Consider the following 20,412-nt stretch of genomic DNA (forward strand, 5'->3'; position numbering starts at 1 on the left):
GATAACTTGGAGGTGAAGTAAAGCTGAAAAAAGTGGTGAATTGAATATGAAAAGCTATGAATGAATATGTATGATACTTGGCTTAAATAATCAAATGATCTGAGATACGAGATTCCTGGGTAAAGTACCGTGACTTGCCACCACGTGTACCAGGCATAGGACAGGCATGCATCGTGTGTATAATACTTGAATTACTTGTTTGTGCATTAACTGGGTGTGCCTAAGTGTATTTGCTATGTCAAATGTGTATTTGTTACTTGCAGTACTTGTAACCTTCTTGTGCTTACCTTTATCTGCTTGTTTGTCTGTGACATGTTGTCGGAGATGGAGGTATGGAGGAAAGGCAGTAAGACATAGATTCAAGAATAAGTTAAGTTAGGCTTAGTTACTCTTAGAGAACCACCTTTTATGCCTTCTGTTTAATACTTTAAGCTTTATAATCTGAGTGTCGGCATTCTAGGATTGCCTCTGGCATTCCCAGGACCTTATATCTTATATGTGTGGCACCTTTATTATGATGAGAACCGGAATGTAGGTTGAGAGGCACCTCCTTAGGCGTCTGAGCTTCTGAAGCAAGTGGTTATCGGGTTACTTTTTTGGATTGTATAGTCATATATATATGTACTTAGTATTCTCTCCGCATAACTTGTTCCTTTTAATCTTCTTAGAGGATTATGGAGAGACAGGATTTTGTTTATGTAAATTTGGATTTTGGATATGTATATATGTGTGTATATATTTTCCGGCCAGCCTTGACTTCGCGGGCTGAGTTAGGAGCTTGTTATTTTGTATCTTTGGCCCTCTATTCCTACTTTTGTTATCTTATGCTTCATAGCTATAGCTTTCTTTGTACGCAAGTTAACTCGTTTTTCTGAACATTGCACTTTTATTCCGTGAGTTTTATTTCTTCTATTCTTCAAGGCTCCTAGTTTCTTATATTATTTTTGTTATTATACGTACACTTTTTATTTTAGAGGTCGTAATACCACATCACCTTGTTTTACGGCTTAAGCGTAAAGCTCCGTGTGGTAGGGTGTTACAAGATAGGTATGCGATCCACCGAATCGACGTACCTCCCTGCGAATTATGATCCAATGTCAACAACATGCTAAACAAAAAACAAATGTATAGAGTCTAATGCATCCACAATATAATGTAAAATATACCAGTAATTCAAGTTCTATTGTAATGCCACACAAAGACTCCACAGACAACCATTGGAGAATTGCTTGCCTCGGCAGTGATATTTTAGCCTATGTGACTTCAGCACTCTGTACTCTGCATTCCGTCGAATATTATAGTTCTTCACCGCCATTAGGACTACTTCTCGGTTGCTGAACCTATACCCAGTTCAGAATTCCATCCCACCATCTATGTTGTAATCCTCCCTGTCCCCAGAGTTCAAAAGATCGTCCGAGTGCATTGCATCCAAGTTCAACGTCTGATAATGGCTAGGAACATCCGACAGTTGAGGAATGGCCAAAGGCAGAGGTAGCAGAAACCTACCAACGCTGCCACTGGGAGTTTTCGGCACAAACTCATTTTCTGACACTGTATCACTTGACGACCCAGACCCGGCAACATAGGTAGAATTGCCTTCACTGTCGGAATCATTGGCATTATCATGAGGCTGGGCATAGTGGATTGGTGTTGCCTCGAGCGGCACGACTTCAGGAGTCGAAGGAGATGGCCCATCCTCAAAAACTACATCACGGACCATAACATACAACTCCATCACATGTTGGGGCATCAGTTGTGCATGTACGTCGAACATTACCCTCACATGCTGATCCCCATCTATTCAGAATAACCGGTTCGTAAATCCACCGTTCGGAAGCACATAAAGAAATCTATATGCAATCCTCCCAACCTCCTTTGTTCCTACTCCTCCCATATTGCTCAGCATGATCGTCTTTAGCGCATCTAGGGTATCAACCCGGTAAGTGCGCAACATCACAGTATTATCAAACTCAAAAATCACTCCTTTATCACCGTGTCTGACTATCCCATTCGGATAAACCACCACAAAAAAGTATTGATTGTTCTCCATCAGAGCAAAAAAGAAGAGAAAGAAAAAATGGTTTGTGAATTGTGTGAGGAGAGGTATTGTGATGGTCTCCATAAATAGGCTTATTGTACAACATATCTTGGGTACTAAGACCCTAATATAATCTTGACTATATCTCGGATGCAGTGCCCCTGTCTTGCTTCCTTGCACGTATCTCAGATGCACTGATTCATGTCAGAATTTGAGCATATCTCGGATGCAGTGTATTCGAGATGCTCTGTTGTTCATATCGCAGGTGCATCCGGGATATGACCAGCGCGTCCCATATCACAGAACGGGGTCAGTACACCCGAGATATGTTCTTTTTGTGGTTTCTCCCATTATATCCGAGATATGACTCTAAATGTATTTTGGTAAATACTTATACGTTTATTTAAATTGGTAAATATTATATTTTTTAATTTAAATAAAAAAATTCGTAAATCGAACATACTCTTAATATTTTTTAAAATGTTCTCATTTACTACCAACTTCTCAAAAAGTTCATGAAAGCTATTAATTTTTACTTCTACTTTTTATTAGAAATACAAATAAATAATTCAAAAAGTAATAATGATCTTGTCAAACTTAAAATAATAGTTATCTCATTAAATTTAATCTAGTGAAAATTAAAAAATAAATAAATAGATAAGCTCAATAAAAATAGTGAGAGTTAACTTTGTGACACTAGTCAATTAGTTAATAATCAAATTATAGATTAGTTTCTCATATTTTAATACTTTTTAATTTATTAAAATGGTCTTGATTGTGTTGATTAAAAAAATTAGTTATACCATGTAAAAAGTAATAAGCTCAATTGAAAAGAATAAATAGTTTAGAGAGAAAGAGAGAAAGAGAGAAAGAAAAGTAGAGAAGAGAATATTTATTACTGAATTATAATGCAACAAACTCAATCTTAAAATTTGATACAAACTGCTATATATAACATGGATAATAAAACTAACCATTGTCAGCCAAGCAATCTCTAACTATCTTCTTCATATGACTCGTAACTGAAATCCTAACAACTTTTCTCTTAAAAAAAGATGCATAACTGACTAGTCATTGTCACATTCACTTATATTATCTGCTCTATCATTCATCCTTCTTTCTTTTTCTCTTTTGTACTTCTCAAAACTTTTCAATTTATCTTTCACCTTACTTTTTTGTTCTATTATTTATTTTCTGTGTTGTTGAACTGCCTATGTGTCTTCTATCTCTTCAACATTCATCTTTTGTCTTGTTTGCAAAAATGTAGTTGATGGAAGTACTTTTGAACATATTTGTTAGCTGAACAAAACTAGGAACATAGCTGACTTAAAACCACTTTTCTTGTCACATAATCTTGAACAAAGCGAAGATCTGTTTCAAAATTTTTGGACTTGATATGTAGAATTGAGTTTGTAACTCAAATTATCACAATATATCATAGGAGCATTAGGAGGATGAAATCTTAATTCACACAGTCACGCATCAAGCTTTTTACCTAAATTAACTCAACAACCAGATCATCCATGACCATGTATTCGGCCTCAGCGTTTGATCCTTGATGCATGAGCATCTTGTACCTTTTCTCCACTTATTTTTTAGTCTTTTCAGTTAAAATTTATTTAGTTTTACTATATTTTAGTGTAAAAATCCTCTTTGGATGCTACTTTGAGTTGTTTTAGTATTTTTATGATTTCAGGTGAAATTCAGAGCAAGTTGGTAGAGTTTTGTGCGAAAAGGAGAAGAATTGAAGCATTTCCTCTTGGGTGCTAAACGTCAAACTGGCATTTAGCGCCATCCATCAGCACAAAACAGAAACGTGCTGCCCATTATGGGCACGCCAGGCATCCGAGCCAAGCCCACACTCTTGAAGCATCTCTCGTTGGATTTAGTTTTTATTATTTATCTTTTATTTTATTTATGTAATTTTTATTTACAAATAATATCTTTTAGTTTTAGGATTTATTATTTTATTTTATTTTCAAATCAAACTAGGTTAGATATAAAAGGGAAAAGATTCACCCTTTAGGGGGACCTTCTCACTTCCGCACTTTCATACTTTTCAGAACCCTTATTTTTTCTGTAAGTCATGAGCCATTAAATCTCTTTGGTTAAGGTTAGGAGCTCTGTTTATTTCTATGGATTAAGACTATTATTTTTTATTTTAATTAATGTACTGATTCCGTTTCAAGTATTACTTTCGTTCTTAATTTTATGAATCTGGGTGGAACGAGAGTATTACCCTTATTTTAGATGCGTTCTTGTGACCCTTGGGAGATGTCTTTCACCTGAACACAACTTGAAAGTAAATTCCTCCTAAATTGATAATTACTTGAACTAATTTAGATACGTGACATATAATCCGTTTAGCTCTGGGTAATTAGGATTTTTGTGGGCATAAACTAGATTTGAACTTAACCCTCTAATCGGAATCAAGTGACCAAGAGATTGGCGGTTGATAAAGGTTAGAGGAAACTAAATCACTAAGAGATTAGGGTTTAGTCAATTACAATTTGGCATGAAATGAATCTTGCATGATTAAAATAGTTGGTAAGAAACCTTAATCCGGAAAAGTAGTAAACATCTCCAATACCTTAACTATTTCTTTCATTGATTTCTGCACCAAACTCATTATTTTCTATCTTACTCCTATTTTATTGTTTAATGCTTTTAAAACCCACAAAACCAATTTTTTTTTTCGCCTGACTAAGCCAATTAATTGACCATTGTTGCTCAATTCCTCAATCCTCGTAGGATTGACTCTCACTTACCTGAGGCATTACTTGGACAACCCGGTACACTTGTCGGTTTAGTTGTTGACTTTGAATTCCGTACCAATCCTGCTACTACATTTTGCTTCTTAGAGGACCATGAAATCAAAGTCTTCTCTAAGAACACATATAACCCTCTAGTTGATTTTCTATCATTGGGATTCCCTGCCTAGTCAGAAGCAGTGATCTCAAGATAGCTACTTTTTTGTAATTGCGACCCATAACTGATTGTTCCACTCACATATCTTAAGATTCACTTCACTAATTTTCAATGTGATTCAAGTGGAGCCTATATAAACTGAGATATCTTGTTGACACTAAAAGTTAGTTCAAGCCTTGTAATTGTGAGATATTGTAAGCTTTCTACCATTGAACAATAAAGAGATGAACTTGTGAATTGAGGTCTTCCAGTTGCATAAACTTTGAGTGAGGAAAGAAGGAGTGTGTTTTGCAAGGCTTACACTCAACCATCCCAGCTTTTGCAAGCAAATCTTTGTTATACTTCTCTTGACTCAGTAAAATTCTCCCATTCTTACTAGTAATATCTAAATTGCTAGTGAAGATCACATCATCTACATACACTAGCACAAATATAATAACTTTATTTTGAAATCTTGAAAAAATTGACATATCTGACTTATTTGCACAAAAATTAAGATGTTGTAAAGCATTAGACAACTTGTACAAAAACTTGGGACTTGTTTCAAGCCATACAAAATCTTTGTAAACTTGCATACTAGGTTTTAATCTCCAACAACATACTCCTTTGGTTGTTTCATAAACACAACTTCACTAAATCACCATGAAAGAAGGCATTCTTCACATCTATCTATCTAATGGACCAAGAGTTAACTAATGCAATTGTCAATACAATCTTAATTGAAGTAGGCTTTACCATTAGACAATATGTTTCAGTAAAATCAAAAGGCCTTTAGGAGAAGCCTTGAGCTACCAACATGCCCTTATATTTTTGTAAAGTATCATTTGAATTATATTTAACTCTATACACTCACTTGCTTCCAATAACTTCTTTACCTTAAGGTGGAAAGACCAACTTCTATGTGTGATTCTTTATCAATGCCTCATATTTGGCATGCATGAACTCCTTCTATTTTAGATGCACCAAAGCCTCTTTTACTGATCTAAGTTCTACAGTAGCATAAAATGCTCTTGGATGAATTGCACCTATTTTGCTTCGAGTTAACAATGGATGAGTATTTGTAGATTTGGTTGGTGGTGAATTTGTCTATAGTAGCACTATTTCAAGATCTGAGATGAGAATTGAAATTGGTATAGTTGATGGAGATAATGGTATTTGAATAGATGATTGGGAGATGGTGTTAGAAATTAGTGAAGTTGATTCAAGTATAGACTCTGGTATTTGTGGTGATATGATAGTGTTTTGGATATTACAAAAGTGCTGATTCTACATCATTTGTGATGAGGTTAAGGGATTGAAAGGAGGAGGAGGAATTGGTTGAGATGTGGAGTAAGTGTGAGAATTTTTAGACTTGGTAAGGGATTGTGAGGAGGAATTTATGGCTAAGATAGTGTTGATTTCAGTATGAAAGAAATTCTGGATATTGAAAGAGGTTCTGCTACCTGAACTGGATTATCATAGTCAATAGTACAACTATCATCTTTGAAATAAAAATTTTTCTAATTGAATACCACATTTTTTGTTACAATAACTTTGACAAACTTAGTGAGGCATTTTTAGCCTTTGTGCGAAGTATCATACTCCAGAAAGATACATGGTGCTGACTAAAATTTCAAGTTGTGCTTGTTGCAAAGCCTGAGATGGAAAAAATACAAACATCCAAAGATTCTTAGGCTGTTGTAATCAAGTTTCTTGCCAAACAAATTCTCACTTGAAGAGATGTTTTCTAGAGTTGGTGTAGGAAGAATGTTGATCAATTGTGTTGCTATTAGAAATGTATTACTCCAATAATTAGTATGCATTTTAGCACCAGCTAGCAATGTCAACCCTATTTCAATAATGTGTCTGTATTTTCTTTCTGCATTTTTATTTTGTTGGTGTACATGTGGGCAAGAGAACCTATGAATGACTCATTTCTCCTGTAATACCTTTGATAAACCACGATATTCAATAGCATTTTCAAATTGAAAAATCTTAATCTTTGAGTTTAATTGCAATTCAACTATGCTTTAGAAATTAAAAAAAAATTTATTTGAGTTAAGATCTAGCTCTAAGTAAATATATCCAAGTAAATTTTGAATATGCATAAATGAAATTAACAAAATAAAAGTTTTCACTTCTATTAGAGATAAGGGCTGGTCCCATATGTTAGAATATATCAATTCTAATGGGTTTGTATATACTGTATTTGATATTGAAAAAAGTAACTAATATGATTTGCCTACACTATATGATGTACAAATCATCTTATTCCCTTAAAAGTAAAGATTACGTGATTTTAACATTACACTACTATATTAGATGTATGTCCATGTCTTGCATGCTATCATTCAAACTAATAAGTTAAAGTAAGTATTGAATTAAAGGCAGCTGAGTTTAGCTTTGAGGATGTGAAATTCACAAACTTATACATTTCACCCATAATATCTTCATGCAATATTAATTTCTCAGTTTTCTGATATTTCACACAGCATTTGTTAGCATGATACTAGAATAAAACTCCATTGTCACAACAAAACATGTGTACACTAAGCAAATTCTTAGCGATTTCTAGTACATGCAATAACTTGGCTAATAAAAATTACTTAGAACTCAAATTAGTTTTAAAGTATGAATTTTCAATTAAGATGATTTGCAAACTTGATCTGTTTCTAATCACAACTTGATCAGTACTTACGTAGTTCTCTCCATCTAGCACATTTTTAGAGTCTGGTGTCATATGGTGAGTAGCTCCACTATTTGGATACCAATTCTGATCGTACATAGTTGCCGGTGTAGCCATAACATTACTGAGATTTGCTTGAGGACCTTGTGAGGTTGATGCATCATACTGCTACCTTTAAGTATCATATTGCTATCTTGGACCTAGATCTTCAATGTCATAACTCAAATCATACTTAGTTTGTACCAACATCTGAGAGCGATGTGGCTAGCTTTTGCACATACTTGACATATTACTCTAATTTTTCCTTCACTAAACTAATTCATTTGTCACCTATCTCCATTATAAGCTCTTGTACTCTCAACATTATTGAATTTTGAGCCCTCGTTAGTGAATCTTGAAACCTTATTGTTGAATCTTGAAGCTGCTTTACTGAATTTTGAACTACTACTATCAGATTTACCTCCATTTTGAAGAAATCTTCCACCTCTCATTACTTTGCCTCCTCTCACTACAAAGTTTTTGTTTATTTGTGGCAGTTTTTTTTCTTATTTGTGGAGGTTTGTAACCCCCACCAAATGGTTTATGGAAGTTTTTCAAACCCCCAAAATTTGAGGTGCCATGAGGTCTTTTGTGGGGATTTTAGAAACCTCCACAATCTATTCAGTGGGGGGTTTTGTGTGTGTTTATTGGGAATTTTATATTAAACTTTTGTGGCAATTTAAAACTCCCACAAATTAATTTTTTAATTTAACATAAATTAACCATTTTGTGAGATTTTCAAACCTCCACAAATCCTATAATTATTTATTTATTTTTAATTTTAAAAAAATTTATTAATCTCATTTCATTTACATATTTTCAAATTAAAAATTTATTTTTTAATATCAAAATTTAAAATTATAAATTAAAACAAAAAAAACTTTAATATATGTCATCTGTACTCATTTTATATATTTATTTAATCATTAATTAAATAAAAATCTCTAAAATAAGTCTTTGTTCAGCATGAATATCCCAGAATTTCATTCTACTATTAAATTATATTCAAAAGACAAGAAGAAAATTTTAGTTAAATATGACTAACAGAACAAGTATGAAAAGAGGTTAAAAGAACTGAATTAGAGTTAGAATCAGAGAAGAATGATAATTGATATTGAAATTATTAAATAAATAACAACTATAGAGTAAACCATATTATTCCAATTAGCTGTAACTGAACAAATCTAAAAATTGTTCTTGAGAAGAGAAAATAGAAAAAAGAAAGAAAAATAATGAACCAAAACTTTTTAGTACCTTTTTGGATCAATAACAACTAAAATAATCATTATAGTCATCGTGAAAAAAAAAACTTTCAGCTAGGAAAAACCTTCACCGGATTCACAAAATCTGCATCTGAAACCGCGGAATCCTCGAATTGGTTCGCATCATCTTCTTCAGCTAAGGCAAGGAGGTTAAGATCTATGAAACTCTCTCTTCCAAGCTTTGAGGAACTAGTGGTGGTAACCAACGACAAGTCCGACGAGTACCACCAATGCTGTTCCCTGCAACAAAGCAAAGGGAATTATAAGAAATAATCATTGGTTAACAAAATAGGAGAATTAGTCAGAGAAGTTTAAAATCAAAGGTTAAGCTTGAAATTAGGAAGTTCCGTTAGTCATCATCTATACTCAAAAGTAATATAAAATCCAAATAATTTATCAAGCAAGTTAAGGAAGAAAATAAAGAAAGAACAAAAATGGAGATATGGAAGAAGCATGATAAGCCAGGGCCTAAGTTATGATTGTGGTCAACCTGAGTTTGAATGAAATCTTTCGATGGCTGAGGTTCATTATAACTTGATTAGTTATAATGATCACAAACTGGACATTAGTGGTTCAATTCTTCTAAGATCCATTCAACATTTTTTCTTTCTCCTGGCGGCTACTTCTTCTACGACCTTTGGGTCTCTGCCTGCCCAAACAATTTCTGGAGGACGGAGTGATAACCACTGCAGAAGACATAGAAAAACAAATTGAAGTAACGGCGTAAGCCAAACAATTTTCAATTAGGAATCATAATCCGTATGCAGGAGATAAAGATATTATAAAAAAGGAAACAGTGACTCTTACTCCCAATACTCCTCCTTTCCTCCTTCACCTTCAGCACTTCAATTTCAAAATAAAAATAAGTTAATATAAACTCTTATAAATATATAAATAAATGTATCTTACTATCACTAAAGAGAGAATAAACGTCAATTCTATTGTATTGCTCTTCCTGAAAAACATCACAGAGAAGAATTTTTCTTTTTATTGTTTAATAAAGGTACTATAATAAAAAGAAATCAATAGAAGACTAGGACTAAGAAGTTAATTTACCTCTTTTAGCCCATTATTGTAGTGTTTCATTGCTGCTAATGGATAAGAAAACATAGTCTCAAAAAAGTGAGTTCACACAAATATAATTTACATAAAGTGAGTTCTTATTTACCTCAATTTGTTCTATCATTTTAACTAAAGATCAATTAACGACAAATTCCATGATCTGCAAGCACGTTTAGGTAAGAATAAGCTATCAGAGACATAATAATATTCATAATTTATAGATCCAATAACTTCTTTCACCATTTACCACTTCTGTAAGAGGCATGAAACGACTATACCAGTCCTTGTCTTCCTTTATGGCCACTTTTAGATCACCCTGCAACGTCTCAGCACATTGCAAAAGAGCCATGACAACCCTTGCCTCATATCCATTAACCGGCATACTTCTCCTGCCTTGCCGAATAGCAGATTTCACCTAGAAGAATCTCAAATCAACAACTTGATAGAAAAGAAAGCAGAAGTTACAAAAAGCATATCCAAATTTAAGGAGGTATAGGATTTGTTAACTGTAAAGTAAATTAGTGCAATTAAAATTATCTCATAGACGATTTGCTAACAAATGCAAATCCACGTTACTAGGCAATAGTTAATTGGCTTCAATTGAATGCCAGATTATATACTTATTGGGAAAGTAAAAACATATAGAATGTCATAACTGAACATTGCAATAGGTAGCAAGAAATACCAATTAAGACTATTCAGATGACTTTATGCTAACTGTAGATTCTTCTATGAGATAAAGATACACCCTCTTTCTCTGCTCACTTGGAAAAAAGATGCAACTCAATAAGAATCTAAGGAAAACCAATCTCATGACCAACTCAAAGCTGATTTTTTTTAAATCACAGAGATAATGAAAAATACAGATGAATAGAACTGTGCAGAAACTTGTTAAAGTTTTCAAATTGGCTATGATAGATACCTCTTTTACTCGCTGTCTAAAGGCATTAACGAAGATGTACAAAATTACTGAAAGAAAAATCTAAAAAGATTTGATAAAATAAACAAAATGAATGCCAAACTATATATTCAGCAAATAAATGCAGATAATCCACACCTTTGTTCATGAGTATGGCCTATAGACCAAAGTAAGCAAGCTCCCATTATATTCCTCATTTTGAAATCCAAGTGGTCCTAAAATACAACACCTCAAATACATTATTAAACACATAATAGTGAAAGACTCAATTATTAATTTTTAAATCAGAATAACCCAATTAAAAATTGAGAGAAACTAGATGGAGCCCTGCAGTGATTTAACCTGTAATATTCACTTCTTCCTTTAAAGTTCTACAAATAAGCCATGAGGAACTAGCCTTTTTCCAAGTGATACCATTTGAATATGTTAAATAAATCCCTGTTTTTCAACACCTTGTCAATTCACCATTAATTTAAAAGTGATTGTAAAGAATAATCTAGCCTCAACTAGTAACAATACTGAATTTGCATAATTTAAAAGACAACACACATGTCAACATCACCATTGTTAATCTATAGAAGACTCAATCAGAATCCTAACAAAGTAACTAATAATCACTCCTAAAACAAAAAAAATTACTAACTATTGTCATGAAACAAATCAGCTTCAATGAACAATTATCATGTCTTCCTTGCCTTGTTTCCAAGACTCCTTATCAATACAAATGAAAAATAATAAAAAAAATACAGAACAAGAGGGGATACCGTAAGAAAGTTGCAACAGAGGAGAAATTTATTGTTAACAAAGAAGAAATATCAGCAAATTAATAGAGAAGAAGAAGAAAAAGAAGTACCAGCGTCAATTCAAAGGAGAAATTGGAGTGAGAGAAAGCGACGTTGAAGAAGCAGCTCGGGAGTGAACAGATCTGCAAATGCATTGTACCACGGCAACTACGGTGGCATCGACGGCAGAACCTGTGGCAGCAATGGTGGCAGAAACTGCGATGGCAAAGTGGCAGCAACGACAGACAGAGAGAACAAATCCGAAAACGCGTTGATAGAAGGGGTGACTCGATCTAGAAGCTCTCTATTGCAACGGGCACGACAGTGGTAACAGCACCGTCAGCGAAAACCGCAGCGAGAACGGCGGCAAAAATGGCGTGAAAAACTTAGGGTTTATTCTCTCTCAGCTGACTCTGCACCTTTCATTTTGAGAAAAAAGAGAAAATGACGTTTTTTTTAATTTTGAATTTTAATTAATTATGAGTGGAGGTTTTTTAAAGTGCCATAAATAAAATGTATTGTGGAGGTTTTTAAAAACCTTCACTAAAATACTCCCTCAAATCAATATTAATCTTGTAGTGTATGCCCCTATAATCACTACCTTTAAAATCACATATGCTACCATTGAAATCGAAAGATCTTTGTGCTAAATTATCTTTGGATAAATGAGTCTGGCTTTCTAAACTTCTCAAACATACTCTCATGTGTTAACAATAGAGTTTTCAACTCTCCAACTGAGATATTGGTAGGCCTGGATACTATTGTTGTGATTAACAGAGTTTACTCTTCTATTAAGCCATGAAATATAGCATTTATGTGATCACTTTCACTAACTGGTTTACTTACTGAAACTAAAGAATCTATAGTTACTTTAATTGCTAATACATATTCATTTACCGAATTCTCAATTCTAATGTTGTTGAGTCTATTTTTTAGCTACATTATTCTAATTCTAATTTGATAGGAGAAATAATTTAATTTTTTTCACAATTGATATGTGTAAATATACCCTACCATTCGAATAGTGAAAGATTTGACATGAATGCCAATAACTAAGACTTCAACAATGCATCTAGTCACCTCTAAAATTCAAAATTTTTTACTCATGTTGCATCATACTGCTGTGGAATGTCCATTCTTATGATATGATTCAGCAAATTGTGCTTTTCGATCATTTAATTTATTCATCTTGATCTTTTCAATAAAAAAAAAAGTTGTCATCGTCTAATTTCATTAAAATTAAAGAAAAAGTGAAGTTTGGTGCCATTACTAATTGAGTTTTAGAATTATCAAAATTATTTCGTACAGATAGAATTTAAAGTTCTGATACTATAGAAAGGTACCAAATTTAGTTAAAGAAAAGAAAGAATTTAGAGATTAAGAGAGAAAAAAATAGAAAGGAGAATAAACTTTCATTGCTAAATCGAACTAACTTTTTCACATGACTTTTAATTGCACTCCTAATAACTTTATTCTTGATAGATGTATATAACTGATTAGCCCTTCACATTTATTAACTATATTATCTATTCTATCACTATAAATTCTATAACAAGTAGATTTCACATTTTAGTAGGAGATAATAAATACTATGTGTGTAAAGAAAGAATAATTAAAAAAATAATTATAAATGATTTTTTATTATTTTAGATTAATATTTTTTAACCTAATCAATTCATTAGAAATATATATAAGTATGCGTGTATAGTTTTATATTTTTAATATATGGATCATTCTAATTTTAAATTGTAAATATATTTATATTGAAATTTTTTCTTTATATATTTTTTTCTTTTATTACTAAATTTTTCTAAATCTATTATTGATTGGTGTCAAATAGTAACTGAATTAAATTGATTAATTGATTGAACCTAGTTATAAAAAAATATTTTTTTATGTAATATGACTGTAAGAATATATTACTTATTGTAATCGAATACAGTTTAGAATAGTCCCACTTAATACGATATTTAAAATCTAAATTTTGTACATTTATCCTTAATAAATCCTAGGTATATATATTATGAACAATATCCATCGATCTGTTAATAATGTTCTAAACAAACATTTCTAAAACACAAATCCTTTGGGGATGTAACTTTCTCAAAACATGCACAAGCTTTTGGGGAGTTCGAACTTCGAAGACAGATTCTATCCCAAAAAAAAAAAAAAAAAACTTCGAAGACAGATGATTATTCAATTTAATATTTTAATTAACTACTTAATTATTTAAATATATGATATATAATATAATACTATTTCATATCAGCAATTATTTCCCATTTCATCTCACCAATCCAGGGGACAGTATCGTGCGGTGAGCCCTGGCCTCTATCTACTATTATACTATACTATATATTATATTATATTACATTTTCGACTTTAATAAGCTGCCTCACGCCCTCGCATGTAAACAAGAGTAACGACAAAAAAAAAATATTTAATATTGTATTCCATTATACCCACGACTAGTCAATGAAAAAACTTTGCGTGGTCACAAAAAAAAAGTTAATATAAAAAATATTAGAAATCAATATTTTACATAAAAGTTAAAAAATTAATATTATTTCAAATATAAATAAAATATAAAAAATATTAATCATCTAACATTTTAGGAAAAGTATAGGGTTGTAATATATTATCTGCTAATTTATTACTAACAATAATTAATTATTATATTTTAAACACATATATAAAGAGATACATCCAGAAAATATATCTATAAAAATATTTCTATTAAACACAGTTATAAAAAAATATTTTTATTAAATATATATATAAAAACACTTCCATTAAATATAATTATAAATAAAAGTTAGTACAATATGAATTTTGTTGGTAACGTAGTAGGGTTTAAGATTAACGCCTTTTGGTCAGCATATGAATTTTACTGGTGCATGCAAATAGGCAATAATGCCGCTTATAGACAATTGTATAAGAAAAATAAACAAAGCGAGAGTGTAGCATTTGCTTTTGATCGAGAATAAGATTCCGCTTCTCAATTTTCAATGATTGACAAAGTTGGTGGTGATTATTGATTAAAGGATTTAAGGCCCGTTTCTTCATCATGACTTAAAGGATATAGATTCCTCCTCATCAACTCTCCTAATACACTTGCCAATTTTTTTATTTTGTATTAAAAAAAAAACTTGTGATGCATGCAAGATGATCGTTTGGCTACTACTTAATAAGTTTGCCGGGTAATGTTATTTGAATATTTGAACTTTAGTATTTATTAAACATTAAAGTTGGGGATGTTAAAATAAAACTTACGCTAAAATTTTAAAATGATAAAGTTAATGTTGATATAAAATATGATAACTTACATTTAACTAATAACATCCTTTCTAATACTCCATTCCAATCCATCAACTACTAACCACTATTATTCTTTTGGTAAAAGCTTGCAAGAATATACCATTAGTGTGTTTGGTTTAGTTTTTTTAAATTGGAATTGAGTTCAATTTATTAATTATACTAGAATTGATTTTGATTTAAATTGAATTTGTTTTAACTTGATTTATATTTGCATACTTTAATTTAAAAGTAATTATAATTGATAAATTATTATTTAGAAAGTAATGATTAAAATTATTTTTAAATATAAAATTACCAAAATAATAAAAATTAGATTAACTTTTAATATTATTATTTTAACAAATTTTATATTATAAAATTTTAAATTATAATATATTATTATATAAAATATTATCTTAAATATTATATGCATATTATAATAAATTACACATAATATATATATATATATATATATATATATATATATATATATATATATAAACATAATTGATAATATCTAATATAAACTATAATAGTAAAAGACAAATAAATTTATAAAAAATTAAATAAAAATATGAATAAAGTGTATAAAATATAAAAGTGCATTGCAACATATAAATATAAATATAACACTAATTTAATTGTAAAAGTATTAAATGAAGATAAAATAAAATGAAGATAGAGAAGCCACAAGGAGAAAGCTGAAATAAAATGAAGATGCAAGAGGAAGAAGATGAAAAAGAATAGTTAAAAAATAAAATGAAGATTACTTTACATGTAGAAAAGATGAGGAAAGTGAAGAAAGATAATTGAGAAATAAAATAAAGCTGATATGTAGAAAAGATGAGGAAGGTGAAGAAGGATAGTTGAGAAATAAAATAAAGCTGACATGTATGTAGAAAATGAATAATGTGAAGAAGGGTAGTTGAGAGAATAAATTTTGCAATCAATTCTCAACGGTAAGAATTGAAAGCAAAAGCTACAAAATATTGCTTCAAGTAATCGTACGTTTGAGGATAAAAATCATGTTAAAAAAAAAGTATCCAAACAAATTTGGTCCATTGTTCAAGCTTTTTAAACGTGCGTTCATGTTTATGAATGCTAAACCAAATATACACTTAATCAATTATCATGTCTTTTGATTTAACTCAATTCGAAAATTGAATTGGGGATATAATAAGGTCCTATAAATTATTAATGTGTTAAAATCATTGGTGAGCAGTGTATGTTTCCTTGTTAAGAATTTTGTTGTTTATACAAATTTTTTTTCAAAGTTAGATTGCTTTCATTTTTTTATAGAAAAGAAAAACAAAGTCCACATGAGGACAAAATAAAGAAAGTACCAACAGTGAGATTCTTCCAAAATCAAAATATTACATAACATAAAGAGGTAACTAGTAAGAAAAAACTAAAACGGTAGACTAAGAATGAAAATCAGCAGGGGACCGTGTCGTATCAACTGCTCAATGCTTGATGGGTCGTCAATGCCATCTCCAGGATGTTACTTGCTACCGATTTCTCCCCTTCAATCACTTCAAGGTTGCACGCTTTCCAAATGCCCCAACAAATAGATGAAAAAGCTCGACAGAGGAGCCATCACAGTGCACCTAATTGATTGTTGATTGCCACCATGATTCAAATTTTGGGCATCCAAGATGCACAATTAATCTCCCAAAAGGCGAAGAGCTCTATACTTCTAGCACTGGACCACACTGTTGTAAACAGTGTATGATTGATTCGCCTTCTACTTGACACCATGGACAAAGTGATAAGGTTACTAGAATCGTTGGTGGAGAGTGTTCATCACATGTAGCTTCTTATGTATAGCTTTCCACAAAAAAATTCTCCTTTATTGGATTTTTAAGCTTCCACACTATCTTCCAAATGTTTTAATTTTTCATTACAAGGGGTAGCTTTTCAAAAGGAAGATGATATAAACTATATGCCACCCGATATTCCAAGGCTATGTCATAATATTTGCAGTTGTTCAGAGTCCATTAGAGCTTGTCTTTATTGTTTGTGTTTAGTTGGATAGAAAAGATGTGTCTACCAATTTCTAGAAGAAAGACATTACCAATCAGCTTAAAATTCTAGCTTCTATCTCTAGTATAAGTAGATCATTCACCTAATATACAATTATTACTGAATTATTGTTGAACATTATCTGAAAGGGATAGGAAGAGGGTAGTCAAAGGTCTTGCCAAATTTTAACATTCTGACCAGAATCAATGCTCCATCGCAATCCTTAGCTTTTTCAACTACTTTCTTACTCTCTAATATACTTTGCCAACTCCAAGAGGATTGGATTTCTTTTTCAGCATCAGGGACAATGAGTATCGATAGTACTTACCCTTTAGCATCTGAGCTAGGATAGAGATAGGAAATATGTTGATACGCTAGAATTATTTACCAAGTAAAGCCAAATTTTGGCCTTGAAATCCTTGAAACCTAAATCATCTTATATTTTTGGCCTTGTCATGTGATCCTAACTGATCCATGCCATTTTTCTTTTTGAATCACGCTAATCCCACTAAAATTGTTGTAAAATACCATGAATCTCTTCCAACAGAGAATTGAGAAGTTTAAAATAAGAGAGTGTGTAGGCTGGTATTGCCTCTCCTATCGCTTTAATAAGAACATGTTTACCTCCCATTGATAATAGGTTTCTTTTTCACGCTTGAATCCTTTTTTGTACTTTGTCCTTAATTGAACCAAAAGTAGCATTCTTTGACCTTTGAATAATAGAAGAAAGACCTAGGTACTTGTCTTGAGCCCCAACATGCCCAATATTAAGAACCTCGGCCAACTGCTGTCTTAGTTCAGTAGGAATATTTTGATTAAGAACACGGCGGATTTGTCAAAATTTACCTCGTGATCACTTCATCTCATAGGCTTGGAGGGGGGACAACATATTAGTACTAGTTTTCTCAGTAGCCTTACAAAATATAATAGAATTGTCTGCAAATAAAAGAGGGTTAACTGTCGAACACCGCTTATGAATCTGAATACCTTGAATTGTCTTGTTTTGCTTTTACTTGTGTAACATATAGGAAAGACCTTCTGCACAGAATAGAAAAAGAAAAGGTGACAAGGGGTCTCCTTGCCGGATACCCCTTGTTGGCGTGAAGAAGTCATATGGTTGACTCTCCACAAGTATAGAATAAGAAACAGTAATGACTAGTTCTTTGATTCAAGAAATCCATCTAGTGTCGAAACCCATCCTTTCCATAATAAATCATAAAAAATTCTATTCTACTCTATCATATACTTTACTCATGTCTAGTTTCACTGCCATTTCACATAGCAAACTAGATTTTTTAGTTTTTAAGTAGTACATGCATTCATGAGCAATAAGAATATTATCAGAGATGAGCTCACCCTTCAAAAAAGCATTGATTTGGGCTCATAACTTTATTCATAAAATATTATAGTCTATGTACTAGAATTTTAGAAATGATCTTATAGAAAATAGAAGAAAGGCTAATTGGTCTAACATGTATCATGTCTCGTGCATTTGGGACTTTCAAAATCAAATAGATTTGGGTATGATTAAAGCCTCTCAATATTTTTCCTCCTCCAAAGAAACTACATATTGCCTTATATACATCACCTCCGACAATGTCCCAATAGAATTGAAAAATCTTAGCTATAAATCTGTCTTCCTTTGGTGCACTTTGGGGACAAATACTAAAGAGCCCTTTTAATTTCCTCAAAAGATATAGGTCTCATCAGTCTTCAGTTCATGGAAGTTGTAACCGAAGGACTGAACTCATCAAACATATTCCCAGGGTCTTCAGGATTAGCTGTTTCAAAGATATTTTTAAAATAAGTTTCAGTCACTGTCGCAATACCACTTGGGTCTAATGCATTCTTTCCATTAACTCCAACCAGTCTCTAGATTTTATTTTTTTGGTTTCTAGCATGGAACTTTTGATAGAAAAACTTTGTATTTCGATCTCTTTCTTTGAGCTATTTGCATCTAGACTTTTCTCTCCAATTACTCTTTTCTTTCTTAATTTCTTCCTCTAGCTTATGTTCAATCTCAATGATCTCATTGCTCCAAAAAGACCTTTAACTCGCAGTTGATCTAATTAGTTAGGGCCTCAATTTCTTTCTTAGAATTCATTTTGCTATGCTGCTGCCATTGAACAAGACGGTGTTGGCAAGCCTTGAGTTTCTGCGTAAGGGTGAATATAGGAGAGCCTTGAACTTTCATACCCCATTCTTCTGTTACAATCTTCGTTACTTCCTCAATTCCATACCACCGCTCTTGAAATTTAAACCGTTGTTTTGATTTCTAGGTTCGTGGTTCGGTATCAAGGAGCAGAGGAGCATGATCCGAACCATTCTCACATAGCCTCCTTACCATAGTAGCCTCATACTCTTCTCTCTAAATCCTACTAGCTATGATTCTATCTAGTCTTTTTCTAATAAACTAATCTCCCATTCTCTTGTTAGACCATGTGAAGCGTTGGCCAATTATGCCAAGATCTACCAGCTGGTTGTAATTAATAAAATCATTGAAAGTAAGGACTGATGCTATTATTCAAAGATTTTTCCCCTCCTTTTCTTCCATGCTCTTGATAGCATTAAAGTCTCTCAAAAAAATAAGCCTCCCTTCGAATGGGTGTAGCCTTGATAAGATTTTCTCAAACTGGTTAGCCCTTACCTGCTCATTTGTATTAAGATAAACACACATCAAGTCCCAGACCAGGTTTTTTCTCTTATCCTTGATATGTGTCATTATTAAGAAAGGATATTTTTTTTTTTCAAGAATTGTGACGTCTATAAACTCTTTCCAGCCCAACATCAAACCACTAGCTAAACCACTAGGATTTACTGTTGTGAAACTGTTAAAATTGTAAGATCTGATTTTTTGTTCCACCAATGAGGTTGATTTTTAGTTTCACAGAAAAAAAAAATCACCTCAAGAGAGTGGGATTGACACATCCCTTTGAAGTTGTGGACTATCAGGGATCTTTTCAAACCCCAACAGTTTCACATGAGGATCCTCATGGTGCTTTAGGTGTCGTTATACGACTGACACCCTCCACCATCACACAACATCCATGTGTTGACGAGCCTTATAATTCTCCCATTCAAAGTCAAACATCAAATCCTCCTCTACACTCTTTTTGGTCCTAAAAAAAATCACACCTCTCCCGGTACTATCTCTTGCCATTCTCTTCAATGTCTCAAAGTTACCAGCATTTCCAACTCTAGTTGCTTTATTAGTGAGATCCTCTAGTGGTGTGTTACTTCTTTGGAAGCAAGAACGTCCTCCAAAATAGTCTCCGACCCTGTTATCTTTGTCAGATTAGTACTCATGTCAATTTCCAAATCATCAATAATTTTTATATTTACAATCTGCATTCCTCCAACTCGATTCCTCCTTCCATCTTTTCCCCTTTCTCTTTATT

General features: G+C 32.2%; 1 long non-coding RNA gene across 3 annotated transcripts; it reads right to left on the minus strand.

Moving 5' to 3' along the window:
* Positions 1-8,761: 8,761 nt before the first annotated feature.
* LOC112777005 (uncharacterized) lies at positions 8,762-12,201 on the minus strand. 3 transcript variants are annotated; one of them, XR_003190256.3, is made up of 8 exons: positions 11,767-12,201; positions 11,052-11,128; positions 10,242-10,409; positions 10,101-10,154; positions 9,989-10,020; positions 9,740-9,775; positions 9,423-9,618; positions 8,762-9,172 (listed from the first exon to the last, which is right to left on the minus strand). It is a non-coding gene; the product is annotated as an uncharacterized lncRNA (long non-coding RNA). The 3 variants fall into 3 exon arrangements; XR_003190253.3 differs by having other exon boundaries at positions 9,989-10,023; positions 11,767-12,199; XR_011878089.1 differs by lacking the exon at positions 9,989-10,020 and having other exon boundaries at positions 11,767-12,199.
* Positions 12,202-20,412: the final 8,211 nt, after the last annotated feature.

The sequence above is a fragment of the Arachis hypogaea genome, chromosome 19, assembly GCF_003086295.3.
Source record: "Arachis hypogaea cultivar Tifrunner chromosome 19, arahy.Tifrunner.gnm2.J5K5, whole genome shotgun sequence".
In the NCBI taxonomy this organism is placed as follows: Eukaryota; Viridiplantae; Streptophyta; class Magnoliopsida; order Fabales; family Fabaceae; genus Arachis; species Arachis hypogaea.